This window comes from Phyllobates terribilis, unplaced genomic scaffold (genome assembly GCF_046119375.1).
Source record: "Phyllobates terribilis strain yellow unplaced genomic scaffold, ASM4611937v1 Scaffold_8__6_contigs__length_399053987, whole genome shotgun sequence".
NCBI lineage: Eukaryota > Metazoa > Chordata > Amphibia > Anura > Dendrobatidae > Phyllobates > Phyllobates terribilis.
This window is the reverse complement of record NW_027362768.1, coordinates 303891559-303917499: the sequence shown is the minus strand read 5'-3', so window position 1 is coordinate 303917499 and position 25941 is coordinate 303891559. Positions and strand designations below refer to the sequence as shown.

The 25941-nt window shown below is 45.0% G+C and overlaps 1 protein-coding gene across 2 annotated transcripts in view; it reads left to right on the top strand.

Annotated features, from left to right (window-relative positions):
• SLC6A1 (solute carrier family 6 member 1) overlaps window positions 1–25941 on the top strand; it is a 402595-nt gene that overhangs the window by 329128 nt on the left and 47526 nt on the right. The window lies entirely within an intron of this gene.

Genomic DNA, 25941 nt, shown 5'->3' with positions numbered 1-25941 from the left:
TGGGAAGTAATTCAGAGCCGGAAAAAACACTGAATGATATTTTCCTCTTCAAATCATTAAATCTATCAAAATGCTCTATATTACCCACATCCCATAGTTAGGTTCTTGACTGCCATGGCAGCAAAAGTTCAAGTATGGGCAACTACTATAAATTTAATTCTTTATTTTGCATGTACAAAGGAAAAACAACAGGGGTATGTTACAGCTCCTTGAATAAAATTCCAATATTTTTTTAGACAATGTTAAAAATTCCATGGCACTCAAAGGTAGAGATCACAAAAAAGAGAGAAAGGTAACGCGTTTCGGTCACAAGCACAATCTTAATCTTCTTCTTTTTTTTTGCATGTACACCATGGCTAAAACACTTGAACATCACATCTATAAAGTATCAGATTTTTATGTATGATATTCCAAAATCATGATCATTGATATTGATTTTTTCCCCTTTTCAAGCTCACCCTACTGAAAAGACTAGCTGTAATTTTATAAAATGGCTTTTGAAATTTGCATCCATTACTGGGACTATACAGCTATAAAAATGTAGCTATGCAACTTACTAATATACTTCATTTTTCAATTTTACCCTGATCTTCATCTATAATATCCAGTTCCGAATCATTTCCTTTTTCGTGTCCTGCAGTGTTTTCTATGTCATCGCCTTACCAGAACTGTGTGTGATGGGGCAGGCTGACTGCTCCTTTTAATTGCTAAGCCAATTTCCTTTTTTTATCACAGGCAGCCAATAAGACAAGAAGGGGGATAGCTTAGCGATTTAGATAAGCAAGTCAGCCAGTACTCATCATGCACAACTCTTATTTGGTGTTGACACAGGAAACAATATCTTGCTTTCCACAAAAGCTTGCTGCTCCCTTCAGATGTGAAATATATTAACAAGTTGCTAAACGTACTAATTAAAATGCAGTTAACTGCAGTTTTTTTAGCTGAACAATCCATTTAAGCCACTCAACCACTGGTAGGTTTGAACACTGATGCTGGATTATAAAGAATGTCTTTTAATACATACCAATGGTGATCAGAAGTGAGCCAGTTGGCAAGTTGTCCTACTCCTAAAAAAATTGTTCAGAAGGTTGAGAGAGGATAAATTACACAAATAATTAAAGCACCACTTCGGCACTTTCTTTTTATTTCACCTTAGGAGTGGTAATCCATGTTCCTGCCTCTAGTAATATACTTACCAGCTGCCGTCTTCTGCTCTAACCGGCGCCGCTAAGGTTCTGCTCCTCCAACTATCTTGTGACTGCAGCTTCTGCTTGACTGGAAGTCAGAGCTCACCATCAGAAGCTCTCAATGCAAGTCTGTCATGGCCTTGTTCTGGCTTTCATAGACTTACATTGAAAAGTCACTTCCGTCTCCCATCAAACATTGGAGCGATTAGGCAGGTTACAGCTAGCAGAATACGGATATGGAGCAGCGCAGAGAACAAAAAAAAATGGTATGTATATTACTAGGGGCCTTGCACATGTAGGGGTCTTGCCATGCCCCTAGACGGCCATATAACTCGGACAAGGATCGAAACAAAATGCTCAGACTGGCCATCAACTCTCCCGACCCAAGCGTAACAGTGCATAGAAATACATGTTGTCACGCTCGGGTCAGGGGAGAGCCAGTCCGAGCATTGCATTGTGATCCTTGCCGAGTTATAGGCAATCTGACTATTCCTTAAATTTCTATGTGATGCTTAAATTTGTATTCTCAAACTCAAACTCTTTTATTATGATCAAGTGTTCATTATGTCAGAAACTTTAGTCCTTACTATTAAAAAGAAGGCTACCACTGCAGCCCATGCTTAGATTTGCCTGATCTCAGGCATTGAAGCCCAATCTGTAAATTTCCTGTTGGCCAATCTTGTCCTTAAATTACTTTTAAAGGCCGTCTATAACTGAGACTACTAAAAACACATCAATATGTAAAATGTCAGTCGAAAATAAAATTGAAAGGTAACCCTTCCTGCATGTAGGCTTCCAGTAAAAGGGGAGACCTCCTTGATGTCTACAAGAATAAGAAAATCTCCAGGAAGCTCCCGGTAACCTCCTAGAAGGCAACATCTCTCCATCTCAGCCTCCAGGGGCACTCCTAAGGGGTGGGAAAGAAATGTGAATGGCTTGGCAGAAAAGGGTTGTGGTTGTGCAAATTAACTTTGGCACAATTCCCAATGTCTTGAAAGATAGTTTTGAAAAGTTAACAAGTATGACTTTAAGCCATGTGTACAGTGTCCATTTTAGGACATGATCAGATATCAAAATCAAACATCAGAATGATGTCAGTTTGAGGCTAAATACCCTGTCTGAGAACTGATTTTGATAAGTGATTTTGGTAAGTGATTCTGACAAGTGATCCTGACAAGTGATTTTGACAAGTGATCCTGACAAGTGATTTTGACAAGTGATCCTCACAAGTGATTTTGATAAGTGATTCTGACAAGTGATTTTGACAAGTGATTCTGACAAATGATATTGACAAGTGATTCTGACAAGTGATTTTAACAAGTGATTTTGACAAGTGACTTTTACAACTGTAATAATAATAATAATAACAAAAGTCACTGTTCGCTGATGGGACTTGAACCCAAAATTCTGTGTCTCAAATCCAGTACACTAACCACTGAGCTATAAACTCAGTTGTAAAAACCTAGGAGTTTCATCAGATTTTCAACAGTGTTTGGTCCCATTTTCATCAGTTTTTCCTTGTATAGGGGAAAAAAAGTATGTACACCTTCTACTATGTAACAGTCCATGAACACCGGACCACACTTAGATGGCAAATGAGTTCTGACCATTTTTTCACGGACCTGTAGACTTGCATTGCCGTTTTTTATCTGACACTAGGGTCAAGATTGGACATGTCTTCACAATTTCACGCGGATCACTCAGTCTGTGAAAAATCACGAACACGTGAATGGTCACATTCACTATTGTAGGTATGAGTGCATGAAAAGCATGGATAGCACTCGTACACGAAAAACTATTCTGTGAATGAGGACTAAGTCTTTACACCAGTTATGTACGAAACAAACATCTTCTAGTCCATAATCTAGAGGGGTAACAACTTTTGCTCAAAATTTTTTTTACTGTATGTGTGAAAATTAAAGTCATGATCAAAACATGTGACCATATTTGTGAGCTTGTAATGTATGAAAGGTCCACCAATGGCTTAAAAGCTGTAATAGCTGCACATTACTGAGCTACATCCGGTTATGAGGCACACTTATTGAATAAATCTTTTCTTCTTAAGCGCATGGTTTATAAAGCAGCCAAACCCTCCGTAATCCAGTAATCCAATCTGTATGTTTTAAAAAAAAAAATAAAGGTCCAGCATCTGTTTCATTATGTGAATTACACTGCAGCTTATTCAAATATGTGTCTGGAGCTCTGTGGAAAATATCTGTAAACCTCAGTATCAATGGATAATTGCCACTTGATGATTGCTCTTTCAGAGACACTGAATATTGTAATGTCTTTTTTCCATCATGTCTTCCTCTGAGCTTGTTTTTCTAGTGAAAGCTTTCGATACGCTTACTAAAAAGCTGAATATACTGCCAAGACATAGATGTAGTTAATAGTTGACAACTATTAAAAGTTGACTTCATAGAGGTTCTAGGTGCATCACGAGTAGCATATTACTGATTGCAGAATTTGTTTTTTAATACTTAATATTTAAAAATTACATGCCCCAAAATGAAACGAGAGTTTTCGCATGAATAGTGTTAGTCAGAGTGGTCTCTCATAGAATACAATTATTTTTATAATTTTAGATGTAAAGATTAATGCCATCCAACTAGAAGGAGAGGTCAGTTCCTGACTGTTCTTCACTTTAAGATGCAGATGTGGAATGGCGCTGGATCATCTTAAGCAGACAAAGTATATGGCATGGTTACAGGACAACATATTCACAGTCTCTCACTATAAGGGCACTTAAAACTGATAGTCTGCAAGGGATGACATGATCAATCTAAAACACTCCTCCAACAACAGAGACATGTTAAGTGTAGTTGTTACTGTTAGAAATAGTTACTAACTTTTTGCAAATTCAGCAGAACCTCCTTAAAGGGATTGTCTGGCCTTAAGCTGCACGTCTGCAGTCAGTGTATGTGACTGCAGACTAGTGAATCCTCACAGCGCGCACACTAGTGGCTGTGAGGATTTTACCGATGCCGGCGCCGGGAGCAGACTTTCATGTGACCACAAGTATGCGATTTGCATACTTCTGGACACATTCTGACTAGGCTCAGCTGGCCTCGCTCAATACACTTGCATTGAGAGAAGCTGCGCACGTCTAGTTGTCACGTGACCATATGTATGCAAATCACATATTTATGATCATGCTCCCTCCTCTCCCATCACCAGAGAATCCTTACAGAGTGCAATGTGCCTACTGTGAGGATTCACAAGTCTACAGTCACGCAGAGTGACTGCAGACTGCCATGGTCTACCGTGCAGCTTCTTACACTCATTGTGGCTCCTAATATCCAAACATTTGCCCCAAGAGCTAGTCACAGCTACCTTACACTTTTCTTTCTCTGCTGCAACAAGAGACTCCCAACCTCTAGCAATCACTCCAGGCATCCACCACTTTGTCTAAGCCAGTCATCTCAGTAGATATCCAGCGGGTCATCTCATTGACATCCTCAACAGGCCATCTCAGTGGTATATTCGGCAGACAAACTAAATGGCTATGGTTCAGTAGTATAGATGTGCGAATCAAGCAAGATTCGAATTTGCCTGCTTGTGCAAATTTTCTTTGAAAATTTATTTCACAGACAAGTTATTCTCCTCTAATTTAATGTCCCTTTTTATGCTCTGGGGTCTATCCAGATACCAGAACATAACAAATGTCATGTAAAAATGTAAAATGTAAAAAATAAAAAAAATCCTTATACTCACTGCACCGCTCACCTATCCGGCCCCCTCCGTTTCTTACTGTCACCGGTACGGTCCTTGTCACATCTTCTGATCACTGCTACTCGCACAGAAATCCATTCTCACACTAGGCCGGAACTTCCGGTTTTGATCAAGCCCATAAGAATTCTGCGCAAATGTGCGGAAGGTGACGAAGTCATGACTTATTGATATGCGCTGTGACCTTAAGCATGCAAGTGCAGAAGAACCATCAGGGGCCTCATCAAAGCTTAGTGTGAGCAACAGTTATCAGAAGATGTTGTGATGACCGGACTGGTGATGGTGAGGAGTGGTAAGCGGTGAGTGAGTATAAGGATTTTTTTTTCATTAACTTTTTGATGGCCCTGCTATTTTGGAAAATCCATTAAGCAAATTACAATAATTCTGGATTTTGGTGAATGTGTATTTTTGTATAATTGGAGTAGAATTCAATTCAACTCTAATTTATTCGCTCACCTCTGCTCAGTAGTCATGTTAGCATTCTTAACTGGCTGCCTCATTCCCACACACTTGCTGTGCCCCTAGACCTTCACAGATGCACTCAGTAAAGCTATGCACCTGTTCCTCTGCCCTGCTGAGCCATGAGGAGATTAACACATGTACAGTTGGTACGGAAATTATTCAGACCCCTTTAAATTTTTCACTCTTTGTTTCATTGCAGCCATTTTGTAAATTCTAAAAAGCTCATTTTATTTCTCATTAGAGTACACTTTGCACCTCATCTTGACTGAAAAAAAAACAGAAATGTTGAAATTTTTGCAAATTTCTTAAAAAAGAAAAACTAAAATATCACATGGTCATAAGTATTCAGACCCTTTGCTCAACATTGAGTAGAAGCACCCTTTTGAGCTAGTGCAGCCATGAGTCTTCTTGGGAATGATGCAACAAGTTTTTGACACCTGGATTTGTGGATCCTCTGCCATTCTTGCTTCCAGATCCTCTCCAGTTCCGTCAGGTTGGATGGTGATCGTTGGTGGACAGCCATTTTCAGGTCTCTCCAGAGATGCTCAATTGGGTTTAGCTCAGGGCTCTGGCTGGGCCAGTCAAGAATGGTCACAGAGTTGTTCTGAAGCCACTTCTTTGTTATTTTAGCTGTGGACTTAGAGTCATTGTCTTGTTGAAAGGTGAACCTTTGGCCAAGTCTGAGTTCCAGAGCACTCTGGAAGGGGTTTTCATCTAGGATATATCTGTACTGGGCTGCTTTCATATTTCCTTCAATTGCAACCAGTCGTCCTGTCCCTGCAGATGAAAAACACCCCCATAGCATGATGCTGCCACCATCATGTTTCACTGTTGGGATTGTATTGGGCAGGTGATGAGTATTGTTGAGCGAATTTGTTCGACATTTCAAATTCGTGTTCATGTTCGGGGTTCCGGCTTGTTAGCGTCAAAAAATCGGCTCCGCCCACGAACATCCCTGATTTGCCCTACTGTCACACAGATAACATCTGCGAACAAGCTGGAAACCCGAACACGAATTTGAAATGCCGAAGAAATTCACTCAACACTAGTGATGAGCAGTTCCTGGCTTTCTCCACACATACCTCTTAGAATTATCACCAAAAAGTTCTATCTACGTCTCATCAGACCAGAGAATCTTATTTCTCACAGTCTGGGAGTCCTTCATGTGTTTTTGAGCAAACTCTATGTGGGCTTTCATATATCTTGCACTGAGGAGAGGCTTCCGTCGGGCCACTCTGCCATAAAGGCCCAACTGGTGGAGGGCTGCAGTGATAGTTGACTTTGTGGAACTTTCTCCCATCTCCCTACTGCATCTCTGGAGCTCAGCCACAGTGATGTGATCTTGGGGTTCTTCTTTACCTCTCTCATCAAGGCTCTTCTCACATGATTGCTCAGTTTGGCTGAACGGCCAGGTCTTGGAAGACTTCTGGTGGTCCCAAACTTCTTCCATTTAAGGATTATGGAGGCCACTGTGCTCTTATGAACTTTAAGTACTGCAGAAATTCTTTTGTAACCTTGGCCAGATCTGTGCCTTGCCACAATTCTGTCTCTGAGCTCCTTGGGCAGTTCCTTTGAGCTCATGATTCTCATTTGGTCTGACATGCACTGTGAGCTGTGAGGTCTTATATAGACAGGTGTGTGCCTTTCCAAATCAAGTCCTATCAGTTTAATTAAACACAGCTGGACTCCAATGAAGGAGTAGAACCTTCTCAAAGAGGATCACAAGGAAATGGACAGCATGTGACTTAAATATGAGTGTCTGAGCAAAGGGTCTGAATACTTATGACCATATGATATTTCAGTTTTTCTTTTTTAAGAAATTTGCAAAAATTTCTACATTTCTGCTTTTTTTCAGTCAAGATGGGGTGCAGTGTGTACTTTAATGAGAAAAAAAAGAACTTTTTTTGAATTTACCAAATGGCTGCAATGAAACAAACAGTGAAAAATTTAAAGGGGTCGGAATACTTTCCATACCCACTGTATGGGTACATGCCAGATTACTGACTCGTGTACCCAGTTGGTGCTTATTTGCAGTCTCATTATCCTTGTGCTTTGTGGAGCACAACTACAGCATTACTACCCTACAAGGGCTACGGGTATCTCCTCTTGTCAGTCTTGTTTCATCTCCCTCTTTGGATGGTCTCAAGTTTTGTAGTGATTGTCATCTTCCCTCTCTCTAAGGCCACATTCACATGGTCAGTACTTGGTCAGTATTTTACATGAGTATTCCTAGTTGAAAAATACAGAAGTGGTGACATGTTTCTATGATACTTTTCCTCTCATTGTTCCACTCCTGTTTTGGCCTACAAATACTGATGTAAAATACTGATCAAATACTGAATGTGTGCACATGGCCTAAGTCACAGTCTCTTTTTTAAAGGTTTGGTCTGACTACACCTTACAGGCAGACCCCAGTCAAGAAGCTTAACTGCTGTTTTGGATGTCTGGAAGGTCTCCCAGGGACAATCCAGAAGAGCTTACAAATATAATCAAGAAACAAACTCTTCTTGGTTGTTAACTTTATGTAATTGATCCTTGTAAATTCAGGAGTTAATTCCTCCACAATGGAACCTAGTTTCATTAATTCAACATTCAGCTTTTTGCTATTTTTTTTAAGGCCATCATATATATGAGATTATAATCATCCAAACTCCACAAACTTCTAATGTATTTGGGGTCCCCATGAGACTTGCCCATCAAACTTGTCGTTGTAGAGAATAAAGTGGTCAGTAAGGCAGTGGCCAAAAATTATGTGACCACTGAAATCCCATGTATGTTCAGTCGACACCTATCTAAGGTGTGTGGCCACCTTTATCTCCTTCATTCTCCATTCAGCCATTCCTTTTTCCCACTTTTTTCTTCCCATGTTCCCCATTCTTCCTGTCACTTCTATTGCTTTCCTATATTGATTTCTTCTGAGACTTCTCGGTCATTTGTCCAAATTTATTTTTATATTGTTTTTTTTATTTTTGCATTTCAACTGCTCCTGCAGATTACTTTCAGCCACACAGCTACTACCACATCATTCCCATCTAACTCTCATTCATCCAATTCCAAACTCTACAAACTTTTGGCAACTTTATTTCTATATTCAACTTGTGGTAGTTTAATTGCGTCAAGTTTGTAACTCATAAATTGAAAAAAGTAAAAATACTGGTTAGTATAACTATAAGTCATAAATTTTAATCTAATTTCAGGCCGAAAACCTGGAGCATAATACCATAGCAGAAAAATGGATAAGAGTATAAGAAACTGAGTATGTATTTTATTATTCGGCATTATGCATTGTTGCGTTGGAGTTTGATAGGGAAGTCAAACAAATTCCATTTGTTGTGGATTATTTGCAGATTCAAAACTAAATCTGCATCTCTTATAAAAAAATAAATGTTTTTTGCAAAGTTTAGAAGAAATAAAATCACTGTACTTACCTCCCCTAGAGCTGGTCTGTGTTTAACCCAGCCACCTGCAATGATTTCTCAACCCATGTGAAATCCAAATCATTGCAGGAGGTCAGGCTGTGTACACAATGGCAGAAGATGAGGCTAGTTTTACATGGAAAGGTGAGTACAGAGTTTTTTTTTTATTTTTTTTTAATTGTCTTCTTTATGTATGAACAAATCTACAGAATAATCACCGCCAAACTCTATATAATTTAGTGTGTATTTGTATTGGGAAATATCACTATTGTTTTTGAAGGAATTGTTGTGAAAATTCCACCACATGTCTAAGTACCTTAAATCGATACAGCAGTGCCATGACTCACTCATTCTCTGTCACGCAAGGTGTGGGAAATACTTAGTGCTGCACAAAGGGAAGAGGGAAAGGGAGCCCAGATTCTAGGGAAAGGGTGGAATTGGAGACCTCCTAGAATGATCTGGCATCACCCTATCTCCTTTAACGTCCCTGTATTGGCTCTTCACCAATCGCTGCACACGTGCCTTGCCCTGTCTTTCCCTGGCGTATGGCAATGGCTAGGGAAGGGAGGAGATGAGCACTGGTCGATCTCCACTAAACACTATAGACAATAAGGGTACACAAACAGGGGGAAATTGCTTAGCTTTAGATGACTCCAGACAAATGTGCATATGTCCTCAAGTTTCAGAGATTACAAAGTACTGCTCTTGCTAAGCCTTCACAAGTAGTAATGTCAGCACCTCCCTCTGAAACACAGCAGGTATTCATACACCCAGGCAGGGTGTTAATTAGCCAGAGAAAGGTCCAAGTGACAGTCTCTAAGAAGATGTCTGTAATGCCAAACGTAGAGATCTCCTGCAACCAACTGCAGGGCGACTGTCTGTCACGTCTGACACACCTGTGACTTTCTCAGTGTCAATAACTAGAGATAAGCGAATTATGTCTAAACAAATCTAATTAATTTCCAACTTCCCAAAATTTGTGGATTCAGATTAATCTGAATTGTTAGGCATTTGCTTTGTACAAACCCAGCAAAATGGTGGCTATCTGGCCACAATTTTTGCTGGGTTGTGAGAGCGGGGAAGGAAGTTAAAAATAATTAAATTTTTGACTCACTTCTCCTCAGCCTTTCCCGTATTAGTGCCATTGCTGCTCCCTGTCCTGTCTACTTATCAGGTCCTCTTCCCTCTTCTTCTCCCGCTTCCAGTGGGCACTGCCACTGACTAGAACCCACACTGTCATGTGTAGCACGACGCAAGTTAATGACATGCATCGCATCTAATGTGGTCACGTGGTCGCACCTCATTGATTTGCATCGTGCCCCATCTCACTGTGTGGAGCCTAGTAAGTGGCAGTGTCCACATGAAAACCAAGAGGTAAAATAAGAAGGTAGAACAGCCAATTGAAGGACTAATCTGGGAGCGTTAGTCGGACCGGTATGGGGGGGGGCAAAGGAAACGGAAGTACTGTATAACAGTTATTTTTAAACTTCTAAGCAGATTTGATTTACACCAAATATGTTCACTGTGAATCGAATACCTTGCCACCCCCCAGAATTGAGCTCATATGGCTTCATCAAATTCAGTAGATTTGCCCAACTCTACTGTTGACCATTACTTTCTGTGTCAATCTCACAAATCGTAACAGTATGTTATGTTTTTCTGCTATTGAAATAACCTTTTAAGGTTATTTTTGTAAATAAAGAGGTTATCCGGCTTTAGGGTATATGTTTGCAGTCACTCTGTGTAACTGCACACTTGTGAATCCTCCTATCCATTAGTGCACTGGGAGCAGGATATTTGTATACTTTCAGCCACACTCCAACTAGACTTGCCTGACCTCACTCAATACATTTGAATTGAGCAAGGTCACACACGTCTAGTCGTCACATGACAGCATATATTTAAATCGCATACTTGCAGTCATGCGCCCTCCACTATCGGCACTGGCACCAGAGAATCCTCACAGTTCAAAGTGTGCCCCATGTGAGTATTCACAAGTCTGCAGTCACATGGAATGACTGCTTACCTATACCCTTAGGCCGGACAACGCCTTTAACGGCCAATAGACTATATTGTTAAGGTAGAACTGTTCAACTACATGAGTTCTTCACTATAGAAAGAAAGTGGCATAAATTAAGGTGACAGGCTTAATAGGCTTTACTTTCTAGAATTGCAGGGCTCCTACTTTGTGTGATATCTGACAGAATGAGTTCTTTTCATTTATGAATTAAGGAGAATGATCCTCTTAGTGCCTCAGCTGTATCAAGCTCCTTTATCTACATTACCTCTGAAGGCCTCCTCTGTGCATGTGTCTCTCTACAAGTGGGTCATTCATCCCTCCTCTTCCTGGTGCCCGCTGACAGTTTTATCTGAGCAGTTTGTTCTCCTACTTAATCAGCTGCTTCAAGTTGAGTCATTGTTAACACTTTGACTTAAGAGCTTTTTATATTTACTACTCAACAGTAGAGATGAGCGGTGTTCGACTCGAACTGTTCGCCAATCTCAAATTCGAGCTGTTTTGGGCGGTGTTCGAGCCGTTCGGCGAACACGAACGATTTGAAAAAAATTCGGCTGTTCTAGGTTATGTTCGATAACTGTTCGTGCACCAAAATCATAACTGGATTTTTTCTCAGTAATGATGAAAATTAATGTTAATACGCAGTTTGAGTGTACAGCGGGGCGGGGGGAGGGGCAGGGGATGGATCTCTGCAGGAATAATGAAGATCTCCATTTTTTTTTCTCTTTCCTGCATTTACAGTGGGGAGGTGGAATCTGTCAGCCTATCAGCAGCGCACACACGGAGCGAATTGCTTTTTTTCACACAAGCAAGGGCATGTGTCATTGGCAGTGTATGTCACATGTCCTTGCCCTATAAGACCCAGCCATTTTCCCCGTCGCCACCATTCTCTCACTGCTGCAGCTGCGTGTTAGACGGCAGCGCTATACCTTGTTAATTTCAAGCCAATTTTCGCACAAATCTACAGATAGCTTGGGAGTAGGGAATAGTTGTGATTGCAGTCCTTTTAAGGACTAGGTTACAGCATTTCCTACGACTTTTATCAGGCAGGTCTGTGCTCTTAAATAGATAGGTTGGGAGTAAAGACTAATTGTAATTGCAGTCCTTTTCTGTACTAAGTTATTTCAGTCCCTATTAGTTTTTGCCAGGCAGGTCTGTGCCAATGCTGTGCAAGTTTTTTTCACAGCAATTGGCTAAATCTAGCAAAGCTAATCCTTTTTGGCCTATTGCAGAGTGTGTTAGTTAGTGGAGTAGCCTATCTTTGTTGCAAGATATACCACCTGTGTATAGAATACCAATTTTTTTACTGCACCTAGTGAAGTAAAACCTTTTAGGCATAGCATCATTCTATTAGTCCATCTATACTGACCTCCATCAGGTTGCAAATTGAATATAATTTTTTTCTGCATCTAGCTCTGAAAAAATATTTGGGCTTCTAGCAGTGTGTGGGACTTGGTCTATTAGTCCATCTATACTGACCTCCATCAGGTTTCAAATTATAAATAATTTTTATCTGCTTCTAGCTCTGAAAAAATATTTGGGCTTCTAGCAGTGTGTGGGACTTGGCCTATTAGTCCATCTATACTGACCTCCATCAGATTGCAAATTAAAAATAATTTTTATCTGCATCTAGCTCTGAAAAAATGTTTGGGCTTCTAGCAGTGTGTGGGACTTGGTCTATTAGTCCATCTATACTGACCTCCATCAGGTTGCAAATTGAATATAATTTTTTTCTCCATCTAGCTCTGAAAAAACATTTGGGCTTCTAGCAGTGTGTGGGACTTGGTCTATTAGTCCATCTATAATGACCTCCATCAGGTTGCAAATTAAAAATAATTTTTATCTGCATCTAGCTCTGAAAAAATATTTGGGCTTCTAGCAGTGTGTGGGACTTGGTCTATTAGTCCATCTATACTGACCTCCATCAGGTTGCAAATTGAAAATAATTTTTATCTGCATCTAGCTCTGAAAATATATTTGGGCTTCTAGCAGTGTGTGGGACTTGGTCTATTAGTCCATCTATACTGACCTCCATCAGGTTGCAAATTGAATATAATTTTTTTCTGCATCTAGCTCTGAAAAAATATTTGGGCTTCTAGCAGTGTGTGGGACTAGGTCTATTAGTCCATCTATACTGACCTCCATCAGGTTGCAAATTAAAAATAATTTTTATCTGCATCTAGCTCTGAAAAGATATTTGGGCTTCTAGCAGTGTGTGGGACTTGGTCTATTAGTCCATCTATACTGACCTCCATCAGGTTGCAAATTAAAAATAATTTTTATCTGCATCTAGCTCTGAAAAAATATTTGGGCTTCTAGCAGTGTGTGGGACTTGGTCTATTAGTCCATCTATACTGACCTCCATCAGGTTACAAATTAAAAATAATTTTTATCTGCATCTAGCTCTGAAAAAAATATTTGGGCTTCTAGCAGTGTGTGGGACTTGGTCTATTAGTCCATCTATACTGACCTCCATCAGGTTGCAAATTGAATATCATTTTTTTCTGCATCTAGCTCTGAAAAAATATTTGGGCTTCTAGCAGTGTGTGGGACTTGGTCTATTAGTCCATCTATACTGACCTCCATCAGGTTGCAAATTGAATATAAATTTTTTCTGCATCTAACCCAGCCAATAGTTTTGGCCTAATACCACAGTTTGGCCACTCAGCTCTGCTCGAATCCCATCCATTGTTTTTTTGTGCAAACAACTCCAGACTTGTGAATTAGTTAACCACCAAAATGAGTGGAAAAAGGCCTGCTGCTGGTGGAAAGGGGAATAGGCGTCTTGGGAAGGGGAAAAAAGGTTGTGTCCGTGGGGTAGGTGTTAAAGCAACAGTAACATCTGCAGATGAAAGACCATCTTCCAGCCAAACTAAAATGTCTACTTCTTTTAGCGGACAATGTGATAAGATCCCTTTCTTACGGCCACGCCAAACGCTACAATTTCCAGATGAGGCACAAAAACAGCAGGTGCTTCAACGGATATCAAGTGCTCCTTTAAGTGGGCTCTCCTCCACATCAACTTCAACATCACAAATACTCCAGTCCTCACAGGTGTCACCCCAATCGCACTTGCTTCCTCACAGCTCCCAAATCTCCAGCTGCCCGTCTGAGTATGAGGTAGAACAGATGGTTGAGTCTGCAGAGCTGTTTACTCATACTATAGCCTGGGAATCAGAGGTCGGCTACAGCGCTTCTGTGAATCCAGACGAGGAAATGATCTGCACTGATGCCCAGAATCTTTATGAGTCGGATCCAGGACCAGACGCAGAAGGTTCTGACCATAATGTAGACCCTCGCTCCCAAACTGTAACTCCTGTTGGTGGAGACAATGAGGAAGACGATGATGAGACTCAAATACCTGATTGGAGCGACAACTTTAGTTTTTTGTCTGGGCAGGAACAGGTTGGCTCTGAGGACGACGGGTGTGATAACACACAGGGTGATGATGATGAGTTTGGAGATCCCACTTACTGTCAACCCACAGTCAGCCAAGAGATGAGGTCAGCAGAGGAGGTGGAGGAGAATGCTAGTGACGACGAGGTCAGGTTGCGCCTTCCTGGACAGAGACGCAGTACTGGAAGCACGTCAACAACTACATCCTCAAACACAACTCTGCCTCTCACCACAAGTCGTGGTGGCTCTTCAGGTCGCATGGGTGCTAAGCCTTGCATAGCCTGGGCATTTTTTCAGATCGATAAAGATGACCCATCTCGTGTTATCTGTAACATTTGTCAGCAAAAGCTAAGTAGAGGCCAAAAAATACATAGTTTGAGTACTTCATGCATGAACCGGCACATGGACATGAAGCATAAGTTGCAGTGGGAAGCTCACTGTGCTACAATGCGGCCTAGCCGGCCGGGCCAACCACCGTCTGCCACATCTTGTGCATCCGTGGCCTCTTCATCCTCTGTGACTGGGGGGACAGCAGTCACACCTGTCTTGGGACGCAGACCTGACACCTCTTTACCCGCAACAGCCAGCGTGATTGGCAGATCATCATTTTCTTTGGAGGTGGTAACACCAGCTGGTGTTGAGCGCTGTCCGACATCGATAGCACCATCTATGGATCAAGGCAACCTAACATGTCCGCCTGCATCCTCCTCACAGACCGGCAGTTTGCCGGGGACACCCTTATCAACCCCGTCTAAGCACAACAGCCAGCCCTCGGTCCCTCAGATGTGGACAAGTAAAAGACCATTTCCTCCTAGCCATGAGAAAGCTAAGAGGTTGAATTTCACCATCTGCAAGCTCTTGGCTACAGAAATGCTGCCTTTCCGCCTGGTGGACACAGAGGATTTTCGAGACCTTATGTCCGTCGCAGTGCCCCAGTACCAGATGCCCAGTCGGCACTACTTCTCAAAGAAAGGTGTGCCTGCTCTCCACCAGCATGTCGCACACAACATCACCGCTTCTTTGAGAAACTCTGTGTGTGACATGGTGCATTTCACCACAGACACTTGGATGAGTAGGCATGGACAGGGGCGTTACATGTCGCTGACTGGGCACTGGGTAACTATGGTGACAGCAGGACAAGGGGCTGCTGTCCAAGTCTTGCCGTCCCCACGAGTTGTGCGTCAATCCTCTTTATCTCAAAGTTCCTCCACTGCTTCTGCCTCCTCAACCTCCTCTCGGTCCTCCACCTGCACCAAAAGCCTGTCTGGTCATGCCACAAGCTTTCTAACTGCGCAGAAGGGATCCTGCACACCTCCTTACTATGACAGCAGTAGGGCTCAACGTCATCAGGCGGTTTTTACTTTGAAATGTCTGGGAAATGTGAGTCACACAGCTGATGAGTTGTGGTCAGCTCTGGAGAACCAATTTCATGAATGGTTGTCTCCACTGGACCTGAAACCAGGGAAGGCCGTGTGTGACAATGCTGCAAACCTGGGTGCGGCCTTTCGCCGGGGCAATGTCACACACGTGCCTTGTATGGCTCACGTGTTGAACATGGTTGTCCAGCAATTTTTAGCCCACTATCCCGCACTTGATGGCCTTCTGCAGAGGGCACTGTCGCTGTGTGCTCACTTCCGCCGTTCGCATCCCGCAGCTCAGCGACTTACATCTCTACAGAAGTCGTTGGGCCTGCCACTTCACCGGCTAAAATGCGATGTGCCTACCCGGTGGAATTCAACTCTGCACATGTTGCAGCGACTGTGGCAGCACCGACAAGCCCTGGTGCAATACGTTCTGACGTATAGCCTGGGCCAACGAGATCCAGAGGTGGGGCAAATCACGCTGGAGGAGTGGTCTCAGATCATGGACCTATGCACCCCTCTGCACAGTTTTGAAATGGCGATGAAGATGTTTAGTGCTGACGATGCCATTATCAGCATGACTATTCCGGTGATTTACATGCTGGAGCACATGTTAAACAGAATTCGGAGTCAGGTGGTGGCACAAGAGGAGGTGGAGGAAGTAGAGGAGGAGGAGTTGTATGCGGAAGGGCTAACATCTGCAAGGTCCAGACGGTCGGCAGCACCAAGGCGGCAGGCATGTGAGGGTGGGGGAGATGGTTTTACCAGGGCGCATGGTAGCAGCCAAACTAGTGAGGAAGGTGCAGGAGCCCAGGAAGAAGTGGAGGACGAACTGATGGAAGACTCATCAGATGAGGGAGACCTTGATCACATTTCTGTTGTGCGAGGTTGGGGGGAGAGGACAGAGGAAGGAAGTATGATTGTTACCTCGCCACCAAAACAACAGGGACTTGGTGCTCCTGGATGCGCAAGACACATGAGTGCCTTCTTGCTGCACTACCTGCAACATGACCCTCGGATTGTGAGATTTAGAAATAATCCTGACTACTGGGTTGTGTGGCAAGACGACTCGCCCGGCTCTCCCGGAGGCAGACTCAGGACACACGTTCTCAGGTTACGTTCCTGCTGGTTTATTATCTGGCATAAAGCCAGCAGAGTTTTGCAGGAAAAAAAAAAACAATAAACAAAGTCTAGCTCAGTCCATAGATGAGCGGGTTCCGCCCGCTCTCGGTAGCATAAACTGCACAGTCCAAGTAACAAGCTCTGCAGCTTCCACAATACTGTCTGGAGACTTCCCTCTCCAGACCACACTCTAGAGAAAAAAAAACAGGACTGAGCTTTTACACATTGCTCAGCCACACCCTGAGGGGAGGTAGGGGGAATGGCGTCCCGCCCTCTTTGCCATTCCCATAAAACCGCACACCCTTTAAAAGAGTAAATCTACCAGCATATAACATGCTGGCAGAAAAATAAAGTAGGTCTTAGTTCACACAGGAGAGCATCCTGAGTGACACATACCTCCCCTCACATATAAAACCAGTGACACTGTCACATATTCCCCTCCTCTGCCCAAAGCCGGGGGTTTGGGCACCTTCTGATACCAGGCAGGGAATCCTAGAGAGGGCATCTGCATTCCCGTGTAACTTCCCGGGCCTATGCTCCACATTAAAGTTAAAATCTTGAAGTCCTAGGAACCATCTAGTTACCCTCACATTTTTACCCCTCTTCTCCCTCAACCATCTCAATGGGGCATGGTCTGATACTAATTTAAACTTCCGGCCTAGTAGGTAATATTTCAGTGTATCCACGGCCCATTTTATGGCTAAACACTCTTTCTCTACTATGGCGTAGTTCTTCTCGCAGGAGGACAGCTTTCGGCTTAGATAGAGAATGGGATGTTCTTTATCTCTTGGGAGAGCACAGCCCCTAGACCAACCTCTGAAGCGTCCGTCTGGACCACAAATTCTTTCTTGAAGTCTGGCGCGACCAGGACCGGCTGCTTGCACAGTGTTAGCTTCAACTGTTGAAACGCGGTCTCCGTTTCTTCCATCCATTTCACCATGGTTGATTTGGTGCCTTCTAGAACAGGGTTCCCCAACTCCAGTCCTCAAGGCCCACCAACAGGTCATGTTTTCAGGATTTCCTTAGTATTGCACAGGTGATGGAATTATTGCCTGTGCAGGTGATGCAATTATCAACTGTGTAATACTAAGGAAATCCTGAAAACATGACCTGTTGGTGGGCCTTGAGGACTGGAGTTGGGGAACCCTGTTCTAGAAGATCCGTTAGTGGTGCAGCAATCATAGCGAAATTCAGGATAAACCGCCGGTAGTATCCCACCATTCCCGGGAATGCTCTCACCTGTTTCTTCGAGAGCGGTTGCGGCCAGGTTTGAATTGCCTCCACTTTCTTGATTTGAGGCTTTATTTCGCTTCTCCCAACAACTTAGCCCAGGTACTTGGCCTCCTCTTTTCCGATGGCACACTTTCTCGGATTTATGGTAAATCCCGCCTTCCTTAGCGCCTCCAGAACGGCCTGTAGTTTAGGTAGGTGACTAGCCCAGTCTGGGCTAAAGACCACAATGTCGTCGAGGTAGGCTGCGGCATACTTCTTATGTGGGGCTAGGACCCGATCCATAGCCCTCTGGAAAGTTGCTGGGGCCCCCTGTAGTCCGAACGGCATCCTCGTGTATTGAAAACACCCATCAGGTGTTGAGAAAGCCGTCTTCTCCTTAGCCATCTGGGACATGGGGATCTGCCAGTAGCCCTTCGTCAGGTCAAGAGTGGTGATATACCTCGCCGTTCCAAGCCTCTCGATGAGTTCGTCAACGCGGGGCATCGGGTATTCGTCACACTTGAATACCTCATTCAGCCGGCGGTAGTCATTACAAAACCTCCACTCTCCATTGGGTTTTGGCATGAGGACGATTGGGCTCGACCACCCACTCATTGACTCCTCTATTACTCCAAGGTCCAACATCCTCTTCACCTCGGCCGAGATCACCTCCCGGCGTGCTTCTGGAATCCGATACGGCTTCAGATTCACTCATATGTGCGGCTCTGTCAGCACATCATGCTCTACCACTTGAGTATGCCCCGGCAACTCTGAGAACAGCTCCCGATTCCGCTGTAGTAATTCTCGACACTGTTGCTTCTGGGCAGGTGATAGAGTCTCTGCAATAGTGACCTCCTCCACCTTGCCTTCTGGTGCGGCTCCCAGGCAAGGAGTTTCCACAAGTTCTCGGTCCCGCCTTGGCTTGAGCAAATTTACATGACATATTTGATGCGGCTTTCTTCGGCCAGGCTGGTGGACTTTATAATTAACCTCGCTGACTTTCTCCACCACCTCGTATGGACCTTGCTATTTGGCGAGGAACTTGCTCTCAATGGTAGGGATCAGCACCAAAACACGGTCCCCGGGCTGGAACTGTCTTAGTCTCGACGACCGGTTATAGACCCTCACCTGGGCTTCCTGCGCCTGGAGGAGATATTCCTTCACGATGGGCATCACCTTTGACATTCTCTCCTGTAACTGGGCGACATGTTCGATGATACTCCGGTGTGGCGTGACTTCAGCCTCCCAAGTTTCCTTGGCGATGTCTAGGAGACCTCTTGGATGCCGTCCATATAGGAGCTCAAATGGAGAGAAGCCAGTGGAGGCTTGAGGAACTTCTCTGACCAAGAAAAGCAGAAATGGGAGCAGGTAGTCCCAGTCTCGCCCATCCTTTTCAATGACCTTCTTGAGCATGGCCTTTAAGGTCTTGTTGAAGCGTTCTACTAGGCCGTCTGTCTGTGGATGATAAACCGAGGTCCGAAGCTGAGTTATCTGAAGGACTCTGCAAAGCTCCTTCATCACGTTGCTCATGAAGGGGGTTCCTTGGTCTGTCAGAATCTCTTTTGGTAGACCTGTCCGAGCAAAAATATGGACCAGCTCTCGGGCTATACTTTTACTGGACATGTTCCTTAGGGGAACCGCTTCCGGATACCGAGTCGCATAGTCCATGACGACCAGGATATATTGGTGGCCCCGAGCTGATTTAACTAAGGGGCCCACGAGGTCCATGGCAATCCTCTCAAAGGGAACCTCTATCACAGGTAGTGGGACTAAGGGGCTACGGAAGTGGAAGGAGGGAGCGGTTATTTGGCAGGTGGGGCAGGACCTACAATAGTTTTGAACTTCTCAATAACACCCTGTCCAATAAAACCTTCTCAATATCCTCTCCTGAGTTTTCTCGATCCCTAGGTGTCCCCCCAGAACATGTGAATGGGCCATATCTAGCACCCGCCGTCTGTATGGCCCCGGCACTAACAGCTGTTCTACTATCTCACCGCCCCTCAGTTTGGCCACCCGATATAGCAACTCCCCCTGCACTGCAAAGTGGGGGAATCTGGTGTCGGCCCCCGGCTCTTGGGCAACCCCATTACATACAGTAACCTGGTCGAATGCCCCTTTTAAGGTCAGGTCTCGAACATGAGCTGTCCCAAACTTCTCTTTGGACATATCTAACGCCGGGAGGTCGGCCTCCTCGGTCACCGTCTCACCCTCGTCACCGACAAGGACACACAGTGGGAACTCCTCCATCTGCGACTTCGTCGGGGTTTCTTCTTCAAGGACCTGGCTTTTCCCCATGCTACTTAGTCCACTTCCCTTCCCCCCACAAGTCCCAGAATAAGGAAAAATCACGGCCCAATATGACGGGATGTATCAGGTCCTTTACTACCCCGACTTCATGGGACTGAGCACCACAGTCTGTCCCCACTGTTACTGTGGCCACGGGATAGTCCTTGGCGTCACCATGGATGCACCGAATGCCCAGGGTTTTGGAAGGGATCAACCAGTGGGGAAGGGATGCTCTGATCAAGGTCACCAGACTCCCGGAGTCCAACAGCCCAAGCACTTTTACTCCATTAATGGACACTGCACACGCCTGCGGCCCCTCACCGGGTCGGCAGTCCACGCTACAGGCTGGATAGGCATAATAGGAGACCCGTCTGCCTAGGCTGCAGTCCATGGGCTCAGGGGATATTTGACACCTGGCGGCTACATGTCCAGGGTTGTGACACCGCCAGCAAACTATATCTTTACCAACTGTTCTAACGGCACCTTCAGTGGGAGTGGGACGCCCCCCAGAGGTGGCTCTAGACCCCTTCCGTGGTGAACCCGCCCCCCTTTGCATATCCCAGTAGGGAGAAGTGACTGCATCCGGTTTCCCAAGAGATCTCTCGACTACCTGGTACCTCTCTACCAGGCCGATGAAGTCATCTGCGTTCTGGGGATCACCCTGGGCAACCCAGGTCTGTACTGGCTTGGGAAGGGAATGCATGAATCTGTCAATCACCACCCGCTCAACCATCTGGGCCGGAGTGGAGGACTCCGGTTGTAGCCACTTCTGAACCAGATGCAGGAGGTCAAACATCTGCGAGCGAGGGGGTTTGTCGCTAGCATACGCCCAGTAATGAACTCGCTGGGCTCTCATCGCCATATTTACTCCCAGACGTGCTAAGATCTCTGTCTTTAGTTTGGGATACTCCTTAGCATCTTGCTAAGGAGTCAAATAGTCAAAATACGCCTTCTGGGGTTCACCCGATAAATATGGTGCCAGAACCTCTGCCCACTGTGCTGGTGGAAGTCTCTCCTGATCAGCCACCCTCTTTAAAACAGTCAGAAATGCTTCTACATCATCCCCAGGGGTCATCTTCTGCATGGCCCGCCTTACCGCCTTCCTGACGTGAGAATCATCAGTCGGTCCTGGGGGTGGGGCATCCGCCCTGCTCTGGATGGCGTCCACCAAAAGCTGTATCTGCTGTTGCGCCTCCTGCTGGTGCTGCTGCTGCGACTTTTGCTGCAACTGGATTTGCTGAAGCAACAGTTTGGTCGTCTCCTGGTGCTGCTGCTGTATGCTCTGCTGGGCCTGGACCAGGTGCTTAGCGAGCTCCTTAATGCTGCTGGACTTCTCTGGCAGGCTGGCAGCCTTCACCCAAGACATCCACCCGTCTTTGTGGCAGGTACACGTGTTCCTGGAATCCTGCACGCACTCTCACACCAACTGTGGCAAGACGACTCGCCCGGCTCTCCCGGAGGCAGACTCAGGACACACGTTCTCAGGTTACGTTCCTGCTGGTTTATTATCTGGCATAAAGCCAGCAGGGTTTTGCAGGAAAAAAAAAAACAATAAACAAAGTCTAGCTCAGTCCATAGATGAGCGGGTTCCGCCCGCTCTCGGTAGCATAAACTGCACAGTCCAAGTAACAAGCTCTGCAGCTTCCACAATACTGTCTGGAGACTTCCCTCTCCAGACCACACTCTAGAGAAAAAAAAAACAGGACTGAGCTTTTACACATTGCTCAGCCACACCCAGAGGGGAGGTAGGGGGAATGGCGTCCCGCCCTCTTTGCCATTCCCATAAAACCGCACACCCTTTAAAAGAGTAAATCTACCAGCTTATAACATGCTGGCAGAAAAATAAAGTAGGTCTTAGTTCACACAGGAGAGCATCCTGAGTGACACATACCTCCCCTCACATATAAAACCAGTGACACTGTCACAGTTGCCACACTGTTAGATCCCGGTACTAAAGTAAATTTGCAGAAATTATTCCTGCCATAGAAAGGGATGCACGCTTGCAGGAGTATCAGCAGAGACTGTTGCAGAATCTTACATGTGCCTTTCCACAAAACACCAGTGGTACACGAAGTAAATCTCACAGTTCCAACTTGCCAACTGTGGGACCGTCGAGTGTTCAGCACTCAAACCGTAACAGAAACACAGTATCTTCTGGTAACATCAATTTTGCGGAATCATTTCACCACTTTATTAGCCCATCCATTGCAAGGCCACAGGAGACAAGAAGTCTGACACATAGTCAACGCCTAGAGACGATGGTACAGGAGTATCTCCAAGTAAACATTGAAGCCATGACTGTGTCACTGGACCCTTGCTCTTTTTGGGCTTCCAATCTGGATAAATGGCCGGAGCTAGCCACTTATGCCTTGGAGATCTTGTCATGCCCCGCAGCCAGCGTTCTGTCTGAACGTGTGTTCAGCGCTGCTGGTGGTGTGCTGACAGATAAGCGCACGCGGCTGTCCACTGATAATGTAGACAGACTCACGTTCATAAAGATGAACAAATCATGGATACGAAAAGACTTTTCTACCCCTGTGTCATCCTGGGGAGAGTAAAAGCTTTATGATTGGTTAAAATCACCTCACCAACCGTTTTAGGCTTTCAAATTACTAATCATGTTTATCTGTATCTTGGCTGGAAAATAATTTGGGCTTTGTAGCAGTGTGCAGCACTGATTCTATTAGGCCATCTATACTAAGCTCCACCAGATTTAAAATTACTAATCATGTTTATATGTATCTTGGCTGGAAAATAATTTGGGCTTTGTAGCAGTGTGCAGTACTGATTCTATTAGGCCATCTATACTAAGCTCCACCAGATTTAAAATTAATAATAATATTTAGCTGCATCTAGCCCGGAAAATAATTTTGGGGCTCCGAGATGCGCAAGACACATAAGTGCCTTCTTGCTGCACTACCTGCAACATGACCCTCAGATTGTCAGAATTCGAAGTAATCCTGACTACTGGGTTGCCACACTCTTAGATCCCCCACACTCTTCGATCAAATTTTTCATTTTAATAAAGACCAAAAAAATGGTCATTTTTGAAATTATAAGCATTAGCATGTTATTAGAAACTGAAATCAAACAGTTTTCAACTCAAAACTTTATTCTAGGTGATGTTATATTTGCACATAGGACCCCTTGTTCGAAAGCAGCTTCTGAACTCTCTCGTCCATTGAATTTGTCAGGTTTTGGATGGTTTCTGCTTCAATTGTTTTGCATGAGGACAGAATACCCTGCCAGAGCTGTTGCTTTGATGTGAACTGCCTCCCGCCATCATAGACACTCCTTTTGATGATGCTCCAGAGGTTCTGAATGGGGTAGAGGTCAGGGGAGCATGGTGGTCACACCATAAGTTTGTCCCCTTTTATGCCCATATCAGCCAGAGATGCAGATGTGTTATGTGCAGCATGAGACGGTGCATTATCATGCATGAAAATGATCTTGCTGTGGAATACACGGTTCTTCTTCTTGAACCATGGCAGGAAGTGCTGTTTGAGAAACTCCACATACATTATGGATTTCATCTTTACCCCTTCAGGGATCCTAAAGGGGCCGACAATCTCTCTCCCCATGATTCCAGCCCAAAACATTTCTCCACCTCCTCCTTGTTGGCACTGTAGCCGTGTTTGCGTGGGGTGTCCATCAACCAGCCATCCTCCACTCCATCTATCTGGACCATCGAGCGTTGCACGGCACTCATCCGTGAACAAAACAGTTTTAAAATCAGTCTTCATGTATTGTTTCCCCCCCTGGAGCCATTTCTGCTTGTGTGCAGTGGATAGAGGAGGTCGACAGGATGGCGTACGCACAGCTGCAAACCTCTGAAGGACCCTGCATCTTGTTGTTCGGGGGACGTTTGGAGGCACCAGCAGCTTCAAAAACTCGTCTGCTGCTTTGACAAGGCTTTTTTGCCACTGCTCTTTTAACCTGACGTAATTGCCTGTAGGAAAGAGTCCTCAATTTTCCCTTATCAGCACGCACACGTGTGTACTGTGAATCAGCTACATACTTCTTGATTGCCAAGACACTTCATCCTGATCATCGCACAATGTTGATTGTAGTCATGCCTTGACCTAAACACTCCACAATTTGTTGCTTCTCACCAGCCGACACATCCTTTTTCTTTCCCATTTTGGCAGAAAATGTAGGCTGCTTAATAATGTGGGACAGCCTTCTTAAGTAGTCTTGCCTTTCATTGGACACACCTGCCAAACTAATTAGCAAAGGTGTCTGCAATTGCTTACAGTGATATAAAGAGCCCTGACACACATCACCATCAATGAGTTTAACTGACAAACAAACAAATTCTTCCCTTATCACTCCTAAACACTTTTTGCATAATAATTTGGAACACAGTGTACATGTGCTTTTCCACAAAATACCAGTGGTTCACGTGGTGAATCTTACAGTTCTAACTTGCCAACCGTGGTCTGTATGGAGTTGTTCAATAAAGGGCCCAAAATTAAGATAACATAGACGGGAGAGGTCTCTATGAATAGGAATTCCTAAGTATTTGATACCCTGTGAGGGCCAGGCTAAGGGAAAGTTGGACTGGATGGAATCCTGTATGGATTTGGGGAGGGAGACATCGAGGGCCTCAGACTTCGCTGCATTGATTTTAAAATTTGACCATGTAACAAAGTGATCTATTTCAGCCATAACAGCAGGGATGGATATATGTGATTGAGTGATATATACTAGGACATCATCAGCAAATAGAGAGCACTTGTACTCGGTGCCTCCCACCTCAATCCACCTAATATTGGGGTTATGGCGAATTGATGAGAGCAGGTGCTCCGTCACTAGGATGTATAAGACAGGGGACAGAGGACATCCCTGCCTTGTCCCATTGGTGATTATGAAAGGTGATGAAAATGTTCTGACGCGACCCCTGGGCCTTAGGACACCCGGAGCCGGACCCTTTTTGGTGGATGCTGGTGGTTGTAGTCTCCGTGGTGGTGACCCTGTTCCGTGGCTCAGGGCGGTCAAACCAGTGGTGGAAATATTTATGTGGTTTTGATGTTTAAATGTCCGACTACGCCACCCATGGATTGCGGTCAGAGTGAACCGCCGCTGCAGGGCAGACCGCTGAGGCTGGTGTTGTGGGTGCAGCAGAGCGTAGCATTACTCCCCACGGGAGTAGTATAGCCCCAGGGCAGTGTATGCGGAAGATGGGGGTGATGGTGCAGGTTAGCAGCAGTAACGACACGGAGTCAGTGATGCAGTCCAGGGCCTTTACTCACAGTTCTTATTATCCAGACCACTTCTGCAGGTAACGGCTGCCCACGTCGTACTGTGCTCACCAGGTGAGGGGCTCAGACAACTCCCAGATAACTTTGGAGCACTTCACAGGACCCCCTTTGTGTGTCCTTTGTCTGGCCTTCTTTACCAACCCTTCAGTCCGGCTGCCTCGGGCCTCCTCTTGGTAAACTTGGCGCCAGTTTCCCTGGCCCTATTTGGTGCCTTCCTAGCGGGTGTAGCGATGGGCTGCGCCACATAAAATGTCACAGCCTCCGGTTTCTAGCTGAGGGTCGTTTCCCGCCTCCACTAGTTTCGGGGACCGGTCCCCCCCTTTGGCCTGACCCCTCCACGCAGGTGGATTCGGGCTTGCGGTGGCGACTCGCCCGTCCGCACCCCTGGGATCCCTTCGTTCCTCGTTCCTGGAGCCTTCTCCACTCCTCTTCCTTCTTTCTCCCTCTTCCAGGCCTGGGCCTCTGTTATTAGGCCCGCCTCCGGAGCAGAGC